The sequence below is a fragment of the Aquarana catesbeiana genome, linkage group LG06, assembly GCF_042186555.1.
Source record: "Aquarana catesbeiana isolate 2022-GZ linkage group LG06, ASM4218655v1, whole genome shotgun sequence".
In the NCBI taxonomy this organism is placed as follows: Eukaryota; Metazoa; Chordata; class Amphibia; order Anura; family Ranidae; genus Aquarana; species Aquarana catesbeiana.
Genome location: NC_133329.1, coordinates 129,530,008 through 129,549,072, shown reverse-complemented (window position 1 = coordinate 129,549,072; position 19,065 = coordinate 129,530,008). Strand labels below are relative to the sequence as shown.

The following is a 19,065-nucleotide window of genomic DNA, read 5'->3' as shown; positions in this document are numbered from 1 at the left end:
TGACATTTTTTTTACCAAAGACATGTGGCCGAATACATTTTGGCCTAAATGTATGACTAAAATTTAGTTTATTGGATTTTTTTTATAACAAAAAGTAGAAAATATCATTTTTTTTCAAAATTGTCGGTCTTTTTCCGTTTATAGCGCAAAAAATAAAAACTGCAGAGGTGATCAAATACCATCAAAAGAAAGCTCTATTTGTGGGAAGAAAAGGACGCAAATTTCGTTTGGGTACAGCATTGCATGACCGCGCAATTAGCAGTTAAAGCGACGCAGTGCCAAATTGGAAAAAGACCTCTGGTCCTTAGGCAGCATAATGGTCCGGGGCTCAAGTGGTTAAAGTAACGCAGTGCTGTATCGCAAAAAATGGCCTGGTCATTAAGGGGGTAAATCCTTCCGGGGCTGAAGTGGTTAAAAGAGACGTTTTTTTTTTTTTAAATCATACTTAACTAGGTGGAAGCAGCATCAATCTGATGCTGCATCTGTCCCCCACTGGCGCTAAGACTAAGAACTGCTGATTGCTCAGTTCTCAGTGCTCCATGAGCAGAGAGCTGGTGACTATCAGTCACCAGCTCTCTGCTCTGTCCCCACCACTGGAGCGATGGGCGGTCACTGACAAGCGGCTCTGTGATGTCAGCCAACAGTGGGCTTCAGACCGCTGTCTGCTGAAAATGGGTTACAGGAGTATAGAACTAACTATACTCCTGTGATCCACAGGAGAAGTACAGCCAAAAGAGCTTTGGATGTATTTCTCCATTAACAGAATATATTAGCATAAATCTCTGCCAATATGAGTAACCAAGGTTTCTCAACCGTTCCCAGAGGACCCTCTGCGATCTACCCATCAATCTCAGGCAGCTGACAGGTAGATTGCATCCCCACTTAGCAGACACGTGTAGAGTAGCGCAGTGAAGTGGAACATCTCATGAAACATCTCGGCTGTTCGGGACTCCACTCCTTACTGGCTGAGACAGCAGCGGGGTACCACTGACTCCCGCTCCTGTCAATCAAAGTCAGCGAGCCAATGAGGAGATAGAGGGGCTGGGCAGAGCTGCGGCTCCATGTCTGAATGGACACACAGAGCAGCGGCTCGACTCAGGTGTCCCCACAGCAAGAACTTGCTGTAGGGGCACTCGACAGGAGGGAGGGGCCAGGAGCGCAGGCAAGGAACCGAGAAGAGGATCTGGGCTGCTCTGTGCAAAACCACTGCAACAGAGGGGGTAAATATGACATGTTTGTTATTTTTAAACAAAAAAAAAAAAAAGAGACTTTAATACCACTTTAATAAAAGAATACACTCCTGTGCCTAAGAATTATGTTGCACTTTCCATCTTAAAATGCTATTTTGTTAATTACAGGTACTTATCCAGGAGTTCAGCGCTTTCTTCACCCAGGGTGGTTATTTGCCACTCTTCGGATCCCCAGTGTGACCATCCTGGATGTGGGAAGCTGGCTGTGACTTCTTGCTTTTTTACAACTGGCTCCCCAGTGCACATATGTAAGATTGTGCTGTATTTTCGCACTGGTCAAGTGACTTGTCTCAGAAAGTTAAACTGATTGTAAAGCTTCCTTTTTTTTTAAAATAACAAACATGTCATACTTACCTCCTCTGTGCAGGGGTTTTGCACAGAGTGGCCCCGATCCTTCTTTTCTGGGGTCTCCTTGCAGCGCTCCTGGCTTCTCTTCTTCTCGAGTGACCCCATGAAGAGCTGCTTTCTATGGGGGCACTCGTGAGGGCGCGCTCCCGAGTCCTGCTGCTGCGTCCATTGACACAGACAGCAGGACTCAGCCCCGCCCCCCAGCTCCCGTGTTACTGGATTTGATTGACAGCAGCGGGAGCCAATGGCTCCTGCTGCTATCAATCTATCCAATGAGGACCCACGACAGCGGGTGAAGCGGCTGTGCTCATCCTGGTCGCTGGAACAATCAGGTTCAAGTAAGTAAAAGGGGGGCTCTGGGGGGGCTGCTGCACTTCAAAAGGTTTTCCACCTTAATGCATAGAATGCATTAAAGTGGTTGTAAACCTTCGTGTTCTTTCACCTTAATGCATCGTATGCATTAAGGTGAAAAAACACCTTACAGTCACCGCCCCCCTGAGCCCCCGTTTTATTTACCTGAGCCCCGAATCTCCATGGGCGCGTTCCCGCGTTGCTTTCCCCCAGCTCTTGTCGGCTCTTTATTGGATGATTGATATCAGCGCAGCCATTGGCTCCTTCTGTCAATCACATCCCATTAAGCGCCCGCTGTAGGGCAGGGCCGAGTCATACAAATGGCAGCTATGGACGGCGATTGTATGGCACGGGAGCGTGCCCACAAGCTAACCCCCTTGGGAGATCGCTTCCCAGAGGGGGTTGGCTCTTGCGGGGAGGAGCCGCGAGAGCCGCCGTGGGACCCCAGAAGAGGACGATCAAGGCCACTCTGTGCAAAACGAACTGCACAGTGGAGGTATGTGAGACATGTTTGTTTATTTGCTAAATAATCTGCGAACCTTTACAACCCCTTTAAGGTGAAAAACCTTGAGGGTTTACAACCCCTTTAGGAGCAGGCAGGAAGTGGACCTAGCTTCCATAATTCTCACCTAGGCGAGTACTGCAGAACTAGGAGCAGGAACTTGTCAGAAAAAGGTACTAGGTACTAAATGGCTAGAGAAGGGAGGGGGGGGGGGGGGTGGAGGATGAGCGGAACTTTCACTTTTAAGTTCCGCTTCAAACTTTAAGTTCTGTTTGCTAAGAATATGTAAATACTTAAATGTCTAGAAGTTGGCCACAGGTTCATTTTAAAGTGGACCGCCTGGCTGCCAAATAGGCATTTATTAGCAGAAGATTGAAGGTTACAATGCAAATCTATGACAAAATGTTACTTTAACATACAGTATAATTTCTGATTAAAAGCATCAGAGCACTTCCATGCATAGGAAGCATGTTTTGTTCTTCTTGCCTCAAAGGAGTCTTGCTAGGTATACTCCATCCTTCTGATTACTTGATTACATTGATGGTGTCATCAGGGGGTCTAGGAACAGGAAGTGCTGTTACAAAGATACTGACCAATGGATGAAAAAGAAGGTCTAGGCAAAAGAGCAGCTAAAGAATGCCTATGATAAGTAAAACTGTATATATGATTATCATACAACTACTGTATAACATGGATGAATAAATCTGCCCCTAGGCTGAACGAAAAACATCTAAGAATGTACAACCAGCTACAAATTACTAATAAACTTCTTATTTGCTTGTTAAATGAGCCAGTGAAAGTACTTTGTTATATCTTCTCAAAAAGTCCAAATAAATATCTGTTGATCTTGTCTGAAAAGCGAGCATGTAACTTAGGTTAGAAATACTTTAGATATAGATGTAGATGTAGTTTTATACATATTACCATTCTTCTTATAAAAACAAGAATTTGCTGACAAGCCCCCATGTAATATTATAGAGCAGGTGACAGGTTCTCTTTAAAGAGACACCAGGGGATTAGACCTACCTGCACAAAGAGATCAAGGGTAAAGAGTTTGTTTACGTTCCATTATTGCCACCTCTATGGAAGATACTGTGGTGGCAGTAAAATAATTAAATGATGCAGCAGATTAAATCACTCAACGGGTTATTTAGTGTGAAATTTCACAATAGTTTAACCACTTCAGATCTCGCACTTATATCCCGTACCAGAGCAATTGTTTTAATTTCACGGGTTTATTGATGCAGCGATAACTTGAAAAAAAAAAACGAATAAAATGACTAGTACATACAGTACATACCTCTTTAGTATAACAATACTTAATGGCAAATTATTTTGTTTTCTATAAAATCCATAGACAAACAATGTAACAAAATGTAAAAAATTTCCTAATGTCAATGTAGGTAGAAAGTATTCATTTTATTCTATAATTTGTCCCCTTTAAGGTCCTTTTATTTGCTATAAAAAGAATCGGAGTAATACAATGAAACTAAATCTTGCTGTTACATCATAATTCCTGTTGATACTGCAAACATTGTTCTTCTGCTAGTGTTCATTTACACAGGAGCAAGCTCCTTCTGTGATATAAAACAAGTCTAAGCTGTCAAAATGACAGCCGGGATTGCGGGTTAATGAGGTCAGGGAGTTGCAGTGGAGGAGGAGGAGCAGTACTTAGAAGACAATTTTTAGGGCATGTGTGGTACACCCAAAGGCTACAACTGGTTAAAGGAAATCTAAAGGCAGGCTATTAACATTCAAGTACAATATATTACCAAAAGTATCAGGACACCTGCCTTTACACGCACATGAACTTTAATGGCATCCCAGTGTTAGTCCGTAGGGTTCAATATTGAGTTGGCCCACCCTTTGCAGCTATAACAGCTTAAACTCTTTTGGGAAGGCTGTCCACAAGGTTTAGGACTGTGTCTATGGGAATGTTTGACCATTCTTCCAAAAGCGCATTTGTGAGGTCAGGCACTGATGTTGGATGAGAAGGCCTGGCTTCCAGTCTCCAGTCTAATTCATTCCAAAGGTGTTTTATTGGGTTGAGGTCAGGACTTTGTGCAGACCAGTCAAGTTCCTCCACCCCAAACTCACTCATCCATGTCTTTATGAACCTTGCTTTGTGCACTGGTCCAAATCAATTGGTGGAGAGGGGATTATGGTGTGGGGTTGTTTTTCAGGGGTTGGACTTGGCCCCTTAGTTCCAGTAAAAGGAATGCCTAAGGCATCAGCATACCAAGACATTTCGGACAATTTCATGCTCCCAACTTTATGGGAACAGTTTTGGGATGGCCCCTTCCTTTTCCAATATGACTGTGCATCAGTGCAGCAGTCCAGATTGGGTTCAGGTGAGTATTTAGGTGGGGCTGGGGGCTGTGCTACCATTAAAAGAGAATGTATTAAGGTAAAACCCCCTTTACATTTACAACCACTTTAACTGTATCTAAGCCTTTACATTATATACATCGTCTGCCTACAGAGTACTGTTTTACTATTTTACTTCTGCATAGTTCCAGGCTGTCACCAAAAACCCTTTTCCTTTTGGGAGCACTTTGCTATGGGGAGTTGTGGGCCTGGTTAGGACCGGGCATACAGGCTGGAGGATGGTGTGTTTCCTTGTTCTTGTCTTCTCATTTTCTCTCTGTCTCCTAACAATTCTTGTTGTTCTCTTCTGTTCTCTTCCACTTAGTTATAAAAAAAAAAAAAAACGTGGTTTTCATGCAGTGTTAGAGCCTTTGTTATAGAACATCTCTCTGGAAAATGAGTAAGGTACACCTTACTACCGGGCAACATGGCTTGTCATTTAGGTGGCCTACTCATGATCCTGCCAGAAATCTGGTGAGCCGATCATTTCCAGTGCTTTTTGCTTGTGCTGACTATAATCAGTTATATTGTTCTCTGAATACTACAGAACCCTGCCCTTCTATGTTATAGAAAATAGATGGGGGAAGGGTTCTGTAGTGTTATATATGGTTAGATTTACTAAAACTGGAGCACTCAGAATCTGGTGCAGCTGTGCATGGTAGCCAATCAGCTTCTAACTTCAGTTTGTTAAATTAAAGCGGTGGCAATATAACCTGGAAGCTGATTGGTTTCTATGTAGAGTTGCACCAGGTTTTGCACTCTTCAGTTTTAGTAAATAACCCCCATTGTGTCTGTTGTCCGAAAACAGAAAGGTATATGAGTGACGGCTGTGTTACTGGCAGAATCACCAAATGAAAATAAAGGAAAAAAGCTTGATAAAAGGAAACAAATGCATCCACTACATCTAAGAACTGGTAAGATGCTATATATTACATTTTTTCTTTTGGTTTTAAGTAAAAAAATAAAACATTCTTTTCACATGTAGCTCCTAGCTGACATTCACCAGAAGTAAAATCTCTTTAAAAGGAGCAGGAAACAAGTCCATTAAAACGATATATCATACAAGAGCAAACATTCACAGACACTTGACACTTTTAGAATACCATCAAGGATGTGTGTCTGCTTGTAATACAAGTAGATCTCAGAAAATTATCAAAGCTGCAACATATACATTATCATATTATTAACTCACGAAGCCCCAAATCCACTTTCAGTATAAGCATCACAGATATTACATCTACAGACAGAGCAAAGCAAACAGACAAATTCATTATCTATCTCTGTCTTTCCTCATCACTTAAGATTAGTGACATTCAAATTTAATACTACACAGCTGTACATTAAACAGATCAACAGACCTCCTTTGAACTGTGGCTAGCCCCATTTAATTATATGATGCTAAGAACCATAATGTACAATATCCTAGAAGAAATAATACAAAATTTGTGTTTTTCAGGATAGCGCGGACATGCTAATTCAAAATAATTTATGATTGTTTGCCATAGATTAATGTTCAGCACAACTGGCTGTACTACTACTCAATGCTTAATTGAAAATGAACGACTCCCACATTCAAATATATCACACACGTCAGATATATGTACAATAATCTCCATTGTATTGACTTAGGATAAAGCAAGATTAATGTTTCATCAGTGGTGGAAAGCATTCACTACAGGGTTGCCAACCTCCCGCAGCATTTTTTACTGACAAAACATGGAAAATTTACTGGCGGGGCACATTTTTTTACTGGCAACCTGAGAAATTACAGAACTTCTATTGAAAACTAGCACAGTGAATATTTGAACAGTATAAACATGATATGGAAACACAGACAATACCTATAACAAAGTGATTTGCTTAATTAAAAAGTCAACACAGCATGAAATTATCAGCCCCTGATATTTACTGGCAGATGTAAAAAAAAAAATCACAGATTTTTACAAACTGTCAGTAAATTTACTTGCGGTTGGCATCCCTGATTCACTATTCTCATGATAGTATCAACAATGAAACAATGAATTATTATTATTATTAAGAATCAAGACAGGTTGCAGCACAAACTTCTTCTTTAACCGCTTCCGGACCGCCCCACGTACATTTACTGTGGCAGGGCGGCACAAAATCATGTACCTGTATGTGATTTTCTGCACGCGGCTTAGGGGCCGCACCACTGTGATTGGACATAGCGGGAGCCAATCAGCGGGTCCAGCGGCCGCAATGGCTGCTGCGTCCCGCTGATCATTCACAGGAGAGGCGGATCAGCGGTCTGCCTGTGTAAACAAGGCTAACGGCGGATCTGTCAGGAAGGGAAAGAGAGATCATGTGACTCAGCTAAGCTGAATCACGGATCTCTCTTTTCCTTCAGTGTGATACTGCTCCACAGGGAACATTTAACCCTTTGATCGGCCATGGTGCTAACCCTTTCCCAGCCAGTGCCATTTATACAGTAATCGGTGCATTTTTATAGCACTGATCGCTGTATTGGTGTCACTGGTCCCCAAAAAGTGGCACTCAGTGTCAGATTTGTCCGCCGCAATGTAGCAATCCCGCTAAAAATCGCAGATTGCCCCCATTACCAGTAAAAAATAAAAACATAAATAAAAGTCCCTAAATCTATCCCGTAGTTTGTAGACGCTATAACTTTTGTGCAAACCAATCAATATACACTTATTGGGATTTTTTTTAACCAAAAATATGTAGCAGAATACATATTGGTCTAAGTTGATAAAGAAATTTTTTTTTTACGTTTTTTTTTTTAATATGTATTATAGCAGAAAGTAAAAAATATTGTTTTTTTTCAAAATTGGCCGCCTTTTTCTGTTTATAGCGTAGAGGCGATCAAATACCACCAAAAGAAAGCTCTATTTGTGGGAGCTGTACCCAATTTTATTTGGGTACAGCTCCGCACAATCGCGCAATTGTCAGTTAAAGCGATGTGGTGCCGTATCGCGAAAAAAAAAATGACCTGGTCAGGAAGTGGGTAAAACCTTCCAGAGCTGAAGTGGTTAATGAGGGAAACAAATGTGTTATATTAAAACATCAAAAAGCCAAATTTAAAGTTATAATGTAACAAATCTGATTACTTCATTAAAGAGAAAGTTTATGCTGTAACCTGTCTTCATTCTACTTACACACATTGTGGGATTGCTGAATTTACAATTTATCCAAGTGTGCTTTATACCTTCCTTTCTAATATATACATCAGTGGCGGCCCATGGAATTTTTTTGGGGGGGCGGCAAATGGTAGCTCAGCCGCCCCCGGTCAGTCGTTAGCACTTACCCCATCACCAGCAGCTTCCCCTGCTCAGCAGCGGCCTCCCGTTCTCCTGCTCTCCACGGGTTATCATGGTGGCGGCAGCTTCCATTTCCTCCCTCCTCGGTGGCCAATCGGGAGTCTTCTCTTCTCGGCCAATCGGAAAACAAGTCTCACACACGCTTCTGATTGGCCGGATTGAGGATCAGTGTTTCAACAGCGAATATTTATTTGCTGTTGTAACACACCTGGATGGGACCAGAGCGCATTCTCTGTGACCCGAGCCCATCCTATTTTGAAGCCTATTAAGGTGCTTAAAAAAAAAAAAACCCCGGCCCCTGTAATTTATGCGCCCAGTGCCCTGAAAGGGGCCGGACGCATAAGTAGGGGGGGGGGGGCGCGGCAGCCGTGGACAGAATCATGCTATACATGAATCTATCCATTGCATATAGTGGGTGGCGTGGAGAGAGGGGTCGGCGCCCGGGCCCCCCTAATGGACAGGCCGCCACTGATTTTATATATATTATATATATATATATATATATATACTGTATATACAGTGGGGACGGAAAGTATTCAGACCCCCTTAAAATTTTCACTCTTTGTTATATTGCAGCCATTTGCTAAAATCATTTAAGTTAATTTTTTTTCCTCATTAATGTACACACAGCACCCCATATTGACAGAAAACAACAAAAAAAGAAAAACTGAAATATCACATGGTCCTAAGTATTCAGACCCTTTGCTCAGTATTTAGTAGAAGCACCCTTTTGATCTAATACAGCCATGAGTCTTTTTGGGAAAGATACAACAAGTTTTTCACGCCTGGATTTGGGGATCCTCTGCCATTCCTCCTTGCAGATCCTCTCCAGTTCTGTCAGGTTGGATGGTAAACTTTGGGGGACAGCCATTTTTAGGTCTCTCCAGAGATGCTCAATTGGGTTTAAGTCAGGGCTCTGGCTGGACCATTCAAGAACAGTCACGGAGTTGTTGTGAAGCCACTCCTTCGTTATTTTAGCTGTGTGCTTAGGGTCATTGTCTTGTTGGAAGGTAAACCTGCGGCCCAGTCTGAGGTCCTGAGCACTCTGGAGAAGGTTTTTGTCCAGGATAACCCTGTACTTGGCCGCATTCATCTTTCCCTAGATTGCAACCAGTCGTCCTGTCCCTGCAGCTGAAAAACACACCCACAGCATGATGCTGCCACCACCATGCTTCACTGTTGGGATTGGATTGGACAGGTGATGAGCAGTGCCTGGTTTTCTCCACACATACCGCTTAGAATTAAGGCCAAAAAGTTCTATCTTGGTCTCATCAGACCAAAGAATCTTATTTCTCACCATCTTGGAGTCCTTCAGGTGTTTTTTTAGCAAACTCCATGCGGGCTTTCATGTGTCTTGCACTGAGGAGAGGCTTCCGTCGGGTCACTCTGCCATAAAGCCCCGACTGGTGGAGGGCTGCAGTGATGGTTGACTTTCTACAATTTTCTCCCATCTCCAGACTGCATCTCTGGAGCTCAGCCACAGTGATCTTTGGGTTCTTCTTTACCTTTCTCACCAAGGCTCTTCTCCCCCGATAGCTCAGTTTGGCCGGATGGCCAGCTCTAGGAAGGGTTCTGGACGTCCCAAACGTCTTCCATTTAAGGATTATGGAGGCCACTGTGCTCTTAGGAACCTTAAGTGCAGCAGAATTTTTTTGTAATCTTGGCCAGATCTGTGCCTTGCCACAATTCTGTCTCTGAGCTCTTCAGGCAGTTCCTTTGACCTCATGGTTCTCATTTGCTTTGACATGCACTGTAAGCTGTAAGGTCTTATATAGACAGGTGTGTGGCTTTCCTAATCAAGTCCAATCAGTATAATCAAACACAGCTGGAATCAAACAAAGGTGTAGAACCATCTCAAGGATGATCAGAAGAAATGGACAGCACCTGAGTTAAATATATGAGTGTCACAGCAAAGGGTCTGTATACTTAGGACCATGGGATATTTCAGTTTTTCTTTTTTTAATAAATCTGCAAAAATGTCAACAATTCTGTGTTTTTCTGTCAATATGGGGTGCTGTGTGTACATTAATGAGGAAAAATAATGGCTGCAATATAAAAAAGAGTGAAAAATTTAAGGGGGTCTGAATACTTCCCGTCCCCACTGTATATAAAATGCAAAAACTGTTTTACTAATTTAATTATTTAATTGAAACACTCACTCCATTGAATGTAGTCAAAGCATGACTGTGTTGCATTGCTTTTGAGGATATTTCTGTCCAAAAATTGTGATTAATGCTTCCCAATTAAAATTTGAAAACCCTTGGCACCGCAGTCAATTATCCTGTTGAATCACTGTGCCAAAATATTGAATCAAATCCTTTCTAAAACAGACAATGCAAGGGATATGAAGGATGGTAGTACAAGCTAGGCTACTTATTAAAAATAATAGCTCTCATGACAATCGAGATATAAAGACAATGAATGAACTCAACATACAGAAATAACACATGTAGCTTTGGCTGTCATGTTTCTGTCCATTAAACGCATGATAGATCTGACAAGCAACTATTTATTTGAAAGTGATGGTAATAAATCAAATCACTGCTGTATTCTGATTACAAAAAGTATAGGGGATAATATGCAGCTAGACAGTATCAATATGTGGCACACCATGTGGCACATATATATATATGATCATCCAAGAAGGACAAGTAACCAGCAGCATCACTGTTTATTGACAATATTTTTTCTCTCACTTTCATCCCCCCCCCCCCGAAAATTTGCTAAAAACATTTTTAAAATATAGTACCTTTTTAAAATCAGGGGTGCTCAACCAGTGGCCCTCAGAGCCATCTGATGTGGCCCGAGACCTCAAACCAGGGAAATGCATGCCCATGCTCTGGGATGGCAGGTTGGCAAGCCCAGATCGCCATCAACAGGTTTCTGACCCACCATCCCAGAGCAACAGAGTGCATAGAGTCAGCAAAGGAGAAATAGAAGTAGGAGCCCCATAAGTCGATGCTTCCTCTGTAGCGCAGGCTCTGGTCCCAGGCGGAGTGATAATAAGTGCTTTTCACCTAAGACCTTTCTAGCAGCCTGAAGAGCGATGCCAGCAGAAGCTGGAAGAGGAAAAGGTCAGTTTATTAACCACTTGCTGAACGGCTCACGCCAATATACATCAGCGAAGTGGCACAGGTGAGCCAAACGACGTACCCGCACGTCACTCCATCATCGGCGGCTAGCGGCCACGCGCGCTCTGCCTCGATGTCCACCAGTGCCTCCCGATCGTGGCATGGAGAGGCAGAACGAGGAGATGCCTATGTAAACAAGACATTTCCCTGTTCTGCCTAGCAACATGACAGGGATCTACTGCTCCCAGTGATCGGGAGCAGTGATCTCTGTCATGTTCTAGTGAGCCCATCCCCCCTACAGTTAGAACACACTGAGGGAACACACTTAACTCCTTGATCGCCCTCTAGTGTTTAACCCCTTCCCTGCCAGTGACATTTACACAGTAATCAGTGCATTTTTATAACAAATGCCAATGGTCCCAAAATAGTGTCAAAAGTGTCTGATCTGTCCGCCGCAATGTCGCAGTCATGATAAAAATCGCAAATCGCCATCATTACTAATAAAAAAAAATTAATAGTAAAAATGCCATAAATCTATCCCCTATTTTGTAGACGCGATAACTTTTGCGCAAACCAATCAATATATATTTTTTATTATATATTTTTTTGGGAATATTAATTATAGCAAAAAGTAAAAAATATTGCTTTTCTTTTCAAAATTGTCGCTCTTTTTTGTTTATAGCGCAAAAAATAAAAACCGCAGAGGTGATCAAATACCACCACAAGTAAGCTCTATTTGTGGGGAAAAAAATGACGTCAATTTTGTTTGGGTACAACATTGCACGACCGCGCAATTGTCAGTTAAAGCAATGCAGTGCCGTATCGCAAAAAAGGACCTGGTCAGGAAGGGGGTAAATCCTTCCGGGGCTGAAGTGGTTAAACATCACATACACTGCACTTTTGCAATGGGCATATTAGCATTTATTAAAAAAAAGGGTTATTAGGCTGCTTTCACACTGATCAGCAAGTGCAGCGCAGTGCACCTGCAGCTATTATATCCTGCAGGTTTGGTACGCTTTCTGAAAGCTCAACAAAACTCCTGAATGCAGGAGTTCAGAAAGTGCATCACATCCACAAGATGTAAAAGAAGTCTGTGGCTCAACGCAGGTAACCCGCAGGAAAGCCACAGGTGCACTGCGCTGCACCCGTGGTCTGGGTAAACCGCAGCTCATCAGTGTAAAAGCAGCCTTATAGGGAGTTCAGGACAGTAAGGGCTCGTTTACATGTGCGGTTTGGGGGGGGGGGGGGTTGATACCCCATAGTTCATTGTGGCTCACTACCAGTTACCAAATCACTTAAGTGGCCCTCGCTCTTCAAAAGAGCCTTAAATGATCTAAGGAACTGTCATTCACTTCCAGATCTTTAGCCTTGGCACCTCTGACCTAACTGCACCTCTCCTGCAGCCTCTTGGGTAATCAACTTCAAAATACCCAGAGGGCAGCGTTCAAGCCATTTTTAAACTATGTTCCAACACCATCACAACAATAGATGGTGTCAGATCACCTTTGGTGGAGATCCAAGAGAACCAGAGTCACACCATCAGGGGCCAACTAGAAGAACCCAAAAGAGTTGGTTGACAAATAAAATCAAGTCATCCAATGGCAGAAGTGCCAGAAGAAAAATGTTAGAGAGGCACTGGGATTCCTGTGCTTATTCCAACAATCCAAGGTTGGAAGTCTTCAAATAAGCTCACCGATACAGTGAGGCAGCTCCCAACACAAACAGGCCTACCAAAAAAGGGTGCCAGAGACTGGATCCAAAGGAAAACAAACACAAATGAATCAAATGAGAATTCTAACAATTCACAATTGGACCATAAAAAACAGCCATTATGACTGCGCCCTAAGGCCCCATTCACACCTGAGCTTGGCGTTTTCAGGCAGAAAATCGTGCGATTTCACAGCGATTTTGTAGCGGTTTTTACCGCGATTTGACGCGATTTTGTGCAGGGCAAAAGGTCACCAATGTAAAAAGCAGAAAAACGCCCAAATCTTCCTGATTAGCAACAAAAAAGGGTCCAGAACTTGTTTGAGCTTCAGGCGTTGAGCTTCAGGCGTAGAGCTTCAGGCGTTTTGGAGTGGAGATGTGAACCATCTCCATAGAGAATAATTGATTTTTTCCTCTCCAGCGTTTTGTAGCTTCAGGCTTCAAGCTACAAAACGCTCAGGTGTGAATGGACTCTTAGAGTGAAATATGTCAAAGGGGTGATCCAGGGGGAGGGACCATGTGCTAATGCTTGTTGGCTGGTTGAAGTTTTGCCTGTGAAGACATCATTAGTGTGTGACTTTTCCTTTGGATTATACCATTGAAAGACAGCCAATGCATTTCAGGGGCCACAGCAACCCCCTCCCCCTCTTTCATCAGATTATACATACACCTTGAATGGATTGCTTTAGGGTTGCACCTAACACCATATGGTCAGTGGTAGAAGTGTCACTGACCACACGATGTTACTTGCAGCCCTAAAGAAGTATCAAATTGAATGTTGATCTATGAAGTTATAGACTCATTTGAGCCCATTCAAATTTTATATATCATCTTCTAAAGCCTGGGACGCACTATGAGTTTTTTTCTGTTCAAACCAGCCTGTTGAACAAAAAAAAACCTGTCAGCTCTTCAATGGGTCGCAATCAACGGCAACACGTTGGATAGTTTTTGCCATGGGCGCGATGCAAAGCATTGTGACTGTGGCATGTACTCACCCTGTCTGCTGCTATTGCCGCTTAAAAGGGGGTGGTTGGGGGAAGCTAATGCCCAACCACACTCCTATTGACCCCCAACCGTACGTCTAAACTTAGCCTAATGGTCACTGGGAAGAATGCTCCTTACACTTGAGGTCATTGGGAAGAATCCCCCTCCTATGTGGCCATACACGCTTAGATTTTATTATCCGATTGATCAAAATGATCGAATTTGCAAATAATCAAATAGCCATACCTTCCCTTACAATCAATTTAGATTAAGTTTATATTGGATTTGATCAAACTGAGTCGATTTGCTATCAATTTTTTTGCATTGATTAGCAGCACCGACATAGTTTGTCCATGAATACTAGGGTATTTCAGACGATCAGAGGATGAGATTACATAGTGGAAACAGAAAAGTGTCTAAATTATCAATCCCTGTGTGTGGCATATTGATCAAATGAGTTGTCCACTACAAATAGATTATTCTTATTAGAAGAGATTAATCAGAAAATAAATACAATCGTGTATAGCCTTTACAGGTACCTAAAAAAATCATTGTTACTCATCTGAGAGGCAGAAGCTGATCATTGTTTATGGAACCCATAGAAACCTCAAGGAACCCTAGAGTTTCATGGAACCCCTAGAAACCTCTGGAAGAATCTTGGTATTCCACAGAACCCTAACTAACCCCTGGAAGAATAATGGAGTTCCATGGATTCCCAAAAACCTCTGGAGGAACCCCGGAGTTCTACGGAGCCCCTTGAAACCTCTGGAAGGAACCTGGCATTCCACCGTACCCCTAGAAACCTCTGTAAAAACCCTGGAGTTCCATTGAACCCCTAGAAGCCTTTGGAGGAACACTGGAGTTCCATGGAACCCCAGAAACCTTTGGAGGATCCCTGGAGTTCCATAGAACCCCTAGAAACCTCTGCAAGAAACCTGGCATTCCACAGAAACCCCTGGAGGAACCCTGGAGTTCCATGGAACCCCAGAAACCTCTGGAGAAACCCTGAAGTTACATGGAACCGCTAGAAACCTCTGGAAGAAACCTGGCATTCCAAGGAAACCTCTGGAGGAACTCTGGAGTTCCACTGAAACCCTAGAAACCTCTGGAGGAACCCTAGATTTCTGTGGATCCCCTAGAAACTTTAGGAGGAAACCTGTACTTCCACTGAACCCCTAGAAAAATCTGGAAGAATCCTGTAATTCCACAGAAACCCTAAAAACCTCTAGAGGAACCCTGGAGTTCCATGCATTCCCTAGGAACCTTTGGGGGATCCCTGGAGTTCCATGGATTCCCTAGAAACCTTTGGAGGAACCCTGGAGTTCCATGGATTCCCTAGAAACCTTTGGAGGAACCCTGGAGTTCCATGCATTCCCTAGGAACCTTTGGGGGAACCCTGGAGTTCCATGGAACCCATAAAAACCTCTGGAGGAACCCTGGGGGAGAAAGGCTGCTTTGCAGTAATGAATGCAGTTAATGCCATTAGTTTAATTCACTTAACTGCTTACTCCCTGCAGGTCCTCATCAATGGGAGAACAAAAAGCAAAATATACAACTATACAACAGCCCCTGCTAAACTTTTGCTAAGAAATAGCATAATACACAATAAAGCAATGACAAAACAATCCAATAATACAGGGAAAGCAGCAACCTCGCACACAGCAGCATGTAGTTTGCTCTCTGTGTAATTGCAATTTCCCAGAGTTGATAATAATGTGAGGGAGCAGCAGGGAAGAGGTAGAATGTGGTTGTGGAAGGAGGTGAGGAGCAGGCATGCAGGTCTCAGGGATGGAGGGGAGTAGCTCGGGCTTACCTGTTGCAGGCTGGATGTAGAGCGGAGCGGAGCGGAGCGCTGATCAGCCTTGGCACGAGTTGGAGCTGCAGTGAGGGACAGCGCGCCTCAGCCGCCTCCTCTACCTCCGCCACACAAGTCTCTCCATTCCTTATATGGGCATAGGAAGGGCCAGAGCGAGCGGGCGGGATCCCGGAGCTCCAGCAGGCAGAAAGGTGAGGCGCCCTGGTGACTGAGATGTGTCTTCACAGGGATATGGAACGCACACAGCGTGCAATATGTCACCAGGCTAGAAAAAGAGGAAATGCGAAGTTGTCAGGGAGAACTTTCACAGCCACCTGTGGAGAATACAGTATGGCTTACACTGCTCAGAGCTGCTGCAAAGTAAAAAGGGGATTTCTCAGAATAAGCCCCTTCAGGAGTAGAGGAAGAGGACCTCTACATAGAGCTCTTTATTCTTCAGTCCTGGCACACTTTGAAAGTATCTGGAGCACCCCGGTCTAAAATGGAAAAACCTAAATAACATATCAATGGGTAACCTAATCCTAGGATGAGAAAACTCCCATGCATGAATTTTACCTATAGGTACTGTAAAAAATGTCTCCTAAACATGCACTATTTAGGAGATATTTACCATTGATGCAGCCGGTGAGTTTACCAGTGCATGTGTTCTGAAGGAATGGCATACCACAGCCGTTCCTTCAGAGTCCTCTGCTGAAAAAAAGCATGAGTGACGTCATCACAGACTCTGGCTCTGAGTGGCCAGCGGCTCTGTGAGTGGCCAGAGCCACGATGACGTCACTCTGCCAGAAAGAAGACTGGGTGAAGATGGAAGCGCCTTCAGCGGTGATGGAGGTTTCTCCATCACATCAGAGACTCCCCCTCATAGAGGTTCCTCGATCACAACAACACTCCTCTCCTCTCACGTCAGAGATTCCACCATCACATCAGAGACCCCCCTTTGCATCAGAGGTTCCTCCATCAAACGAGAGCCCCCTTCGCATCAGAGGTTCCTCCGTCACATCAAAGCTCCTCTTTAACATCAGAGGTTCCTCCATCACATCAGAGCCCCCTTCGCATCAGAGGTTCCTCCATCAAATGAGAGCCCTTCTTCACATCAGAGTTTCCTCAATCACATCAGAGCCCCCCTTCGCATCAGATGTTCCTCCATCACATTAGAGCCCCCCCTCACATCAGAGGTTCCTTCATCATATCAGAACCCCCCTCACATCAGACATTCCTCCATCACATCAGTGCCCCCTTCACATCAGAGGTTCCTCCATCACATCAGAGCCCCCCCCTTTTGCATTAAAGGTTCCTCCATCACATCAGAGCCCCCCCCCCTGCATATCAGAGGTTCCTTCATCACATCAGAGCCCCCCTTCGCATCAGAGGTTCCTCCATCAAATGGGAGCCCCCCTTCACATCAGAGGTTCCTTCATTACATCTGAGCTCCCCCTTCACATTAACGGTTCCTCCATCACATCAGGGCCCCCCTTTACATCAGAGGCTCCTCCATCACATCAGAGGTTCCTCCATCATATCAGAGCCCCCCCTTCACATCAAAGGTTCCTCCATCACATCAGAGGTCCATCCATCAAATGAGAGCCCCCCCCTTCACATCAGAGGTTCCTCCATCACATCAGAGATCAGAGGAACCTCCATCACATCAGAGCCCCCCCCCCTTCACATCAGAGGTCCCTCCAACACATCAGAGGTTCCTCCATTACATCAGAGCCCCCTTCACATCAGAGGTTCCTCCATTACATCAAAGCCCCCCCTTCACATCAGGGGTTCCTTCATCACATCAAAGCCCCCCTTCGCATCAAAGGTTCTTCCTTCATATCAGAGCTCCCCATCACATCAGAGGTTCCGTCATCACGGCAGAGACCCCCCTTTGCATCAGAGGTCCCCTCATAACATTAGAGTCGCCTTCATATCAGAGGTTCCTCCATCACATCAGAACTCCGCTTCTACATCAGAGGTTCCTCCATCACATCAGAGCCCCCCTTCTCATCAGAGAAATTCCTCCATCACATCAGAGCCCCACTTCACATCAGAGGTTCCTCCATCACATCAGAGCCCCCTCCTCTTAAAATCAAAGGTTCCTCCATTATATCAGAGCCCCCCTACACATCAGGGGTTCCTCCATCACATAAAAGCACTCATTCACATCAGATCTTCCTCCATGAAATGAGAGCCCCCCTTCATATCAAAGGTTCCTCCTTCACATTAGAGCCCCCCCCCCTCCCCTCACATCAGAGGTTCCTCCATCACATTAGAGACCCCCTTCACATCAGAATTCCCCTATAATGCCAACATCACAGCCTCCTCTTAATGTCTGAGTAATCCTTTCATGCCGAAGGGCCCCATCACTTCAGTGGTCTCCCACCATATCAGAGGTCCCCCCATCACAACAGAGGTCCCTCCTTCACAATGGAAATGGCTGGGCAAAAGCCGCAATGGCTCTCAGCTGTGGGATGATAGAAGTGAAAGGAAAGTTCGATGCTGTAAAGAAGAATACCGCATAGGAACCTGGAATGTGAGTACAGTCCTCAAATTTTTACAAATATTTTGTTATATCTTTTCATGTGACAACATTGAAGAAATGACACTTTGCTACAATGTAAAATAGTGAGTGTACAGCTTGTATAAGGCCCCTTTCACGCACGTGGACCGTTCAGGTCCGCCTGCCAGTTTTTTTAGGTGGACCTGAATGGACGCTCCATGCATCTCTATGGAGTGACGGATGTCAGCGCTGACATCCAATCCGATCTGCTCTGCTAAATCCAGATGGATGGTGGTCCTATTTTCCATCCGTCTGGCTTATCGAATCGGATGAAAACGGATAGGCGGTCCGTTTTCATCCGATCACCCCATAGAGAAGAGCGGAGATCTGACAGGTCCGTCTCTGCACAGTGAGTGGAGACGGACCTGTCATCCGCTAGCTCAGCAAGGATCAACAGATCGATCCCTGCTGAGCAAGTGGAATCCGTATAACGGATCCGCATGTGTGAAAGTGGTCTAACAGTGTAAATTTGCGGTCCCTCCATCACATCAGAGCCCCCCTTTGCATCAGAGGTTCCTCCATTACATCAGAGCCCCCCTTCACATTAGAGGTTCCTTCATCACATCAAAGCCCCCCTCAAAGGTTCTTCCATCCTATCAGAGCCCCCCTTCACATCAGAGGTTCCTCCATCACGCCAGCGACCCCCCTTTGCATCAGAGGTCCCCTCATAACATTAGAGTCACCTTGATATCAGAGGTTCCTCCATCACATCATAGCTCCTCTTTAACATCAAAGGTTCCTCCATCGCATCAGACCTCCTCTTCTACATCAGAGGTTCCTCCATCACATCAGAACTCCGCTTCTACATCAGAGGTTCCTCCATCACAT

General features: G+C 44.3%; 1 protein-coding gene across 2 annotated transcripts in view; it reads right to left on the bottom strand.

The window, feature by feature from the left end:
- BAIAP3 (BAI1 associated protein 3) overlaps positions 1-15,844 on the bottom strand; it is a 597,572-nt gene extending 581,728 nt beyond the window's left edge. For both annotated transcript variants that reach the window (XM_073636787.1, XM_073636789.1), the window contains exon 1: positions 15,690-15,844. The gene's annotated coding sequence lies outside the window, so the exon portion shown is untranslated. The remainder of the gene's footprint in view (positions 1-15,689) is intronic.
- Between the last annotated feature and the right edge of the window lie 3,221 nt (positions 15,845-19,065).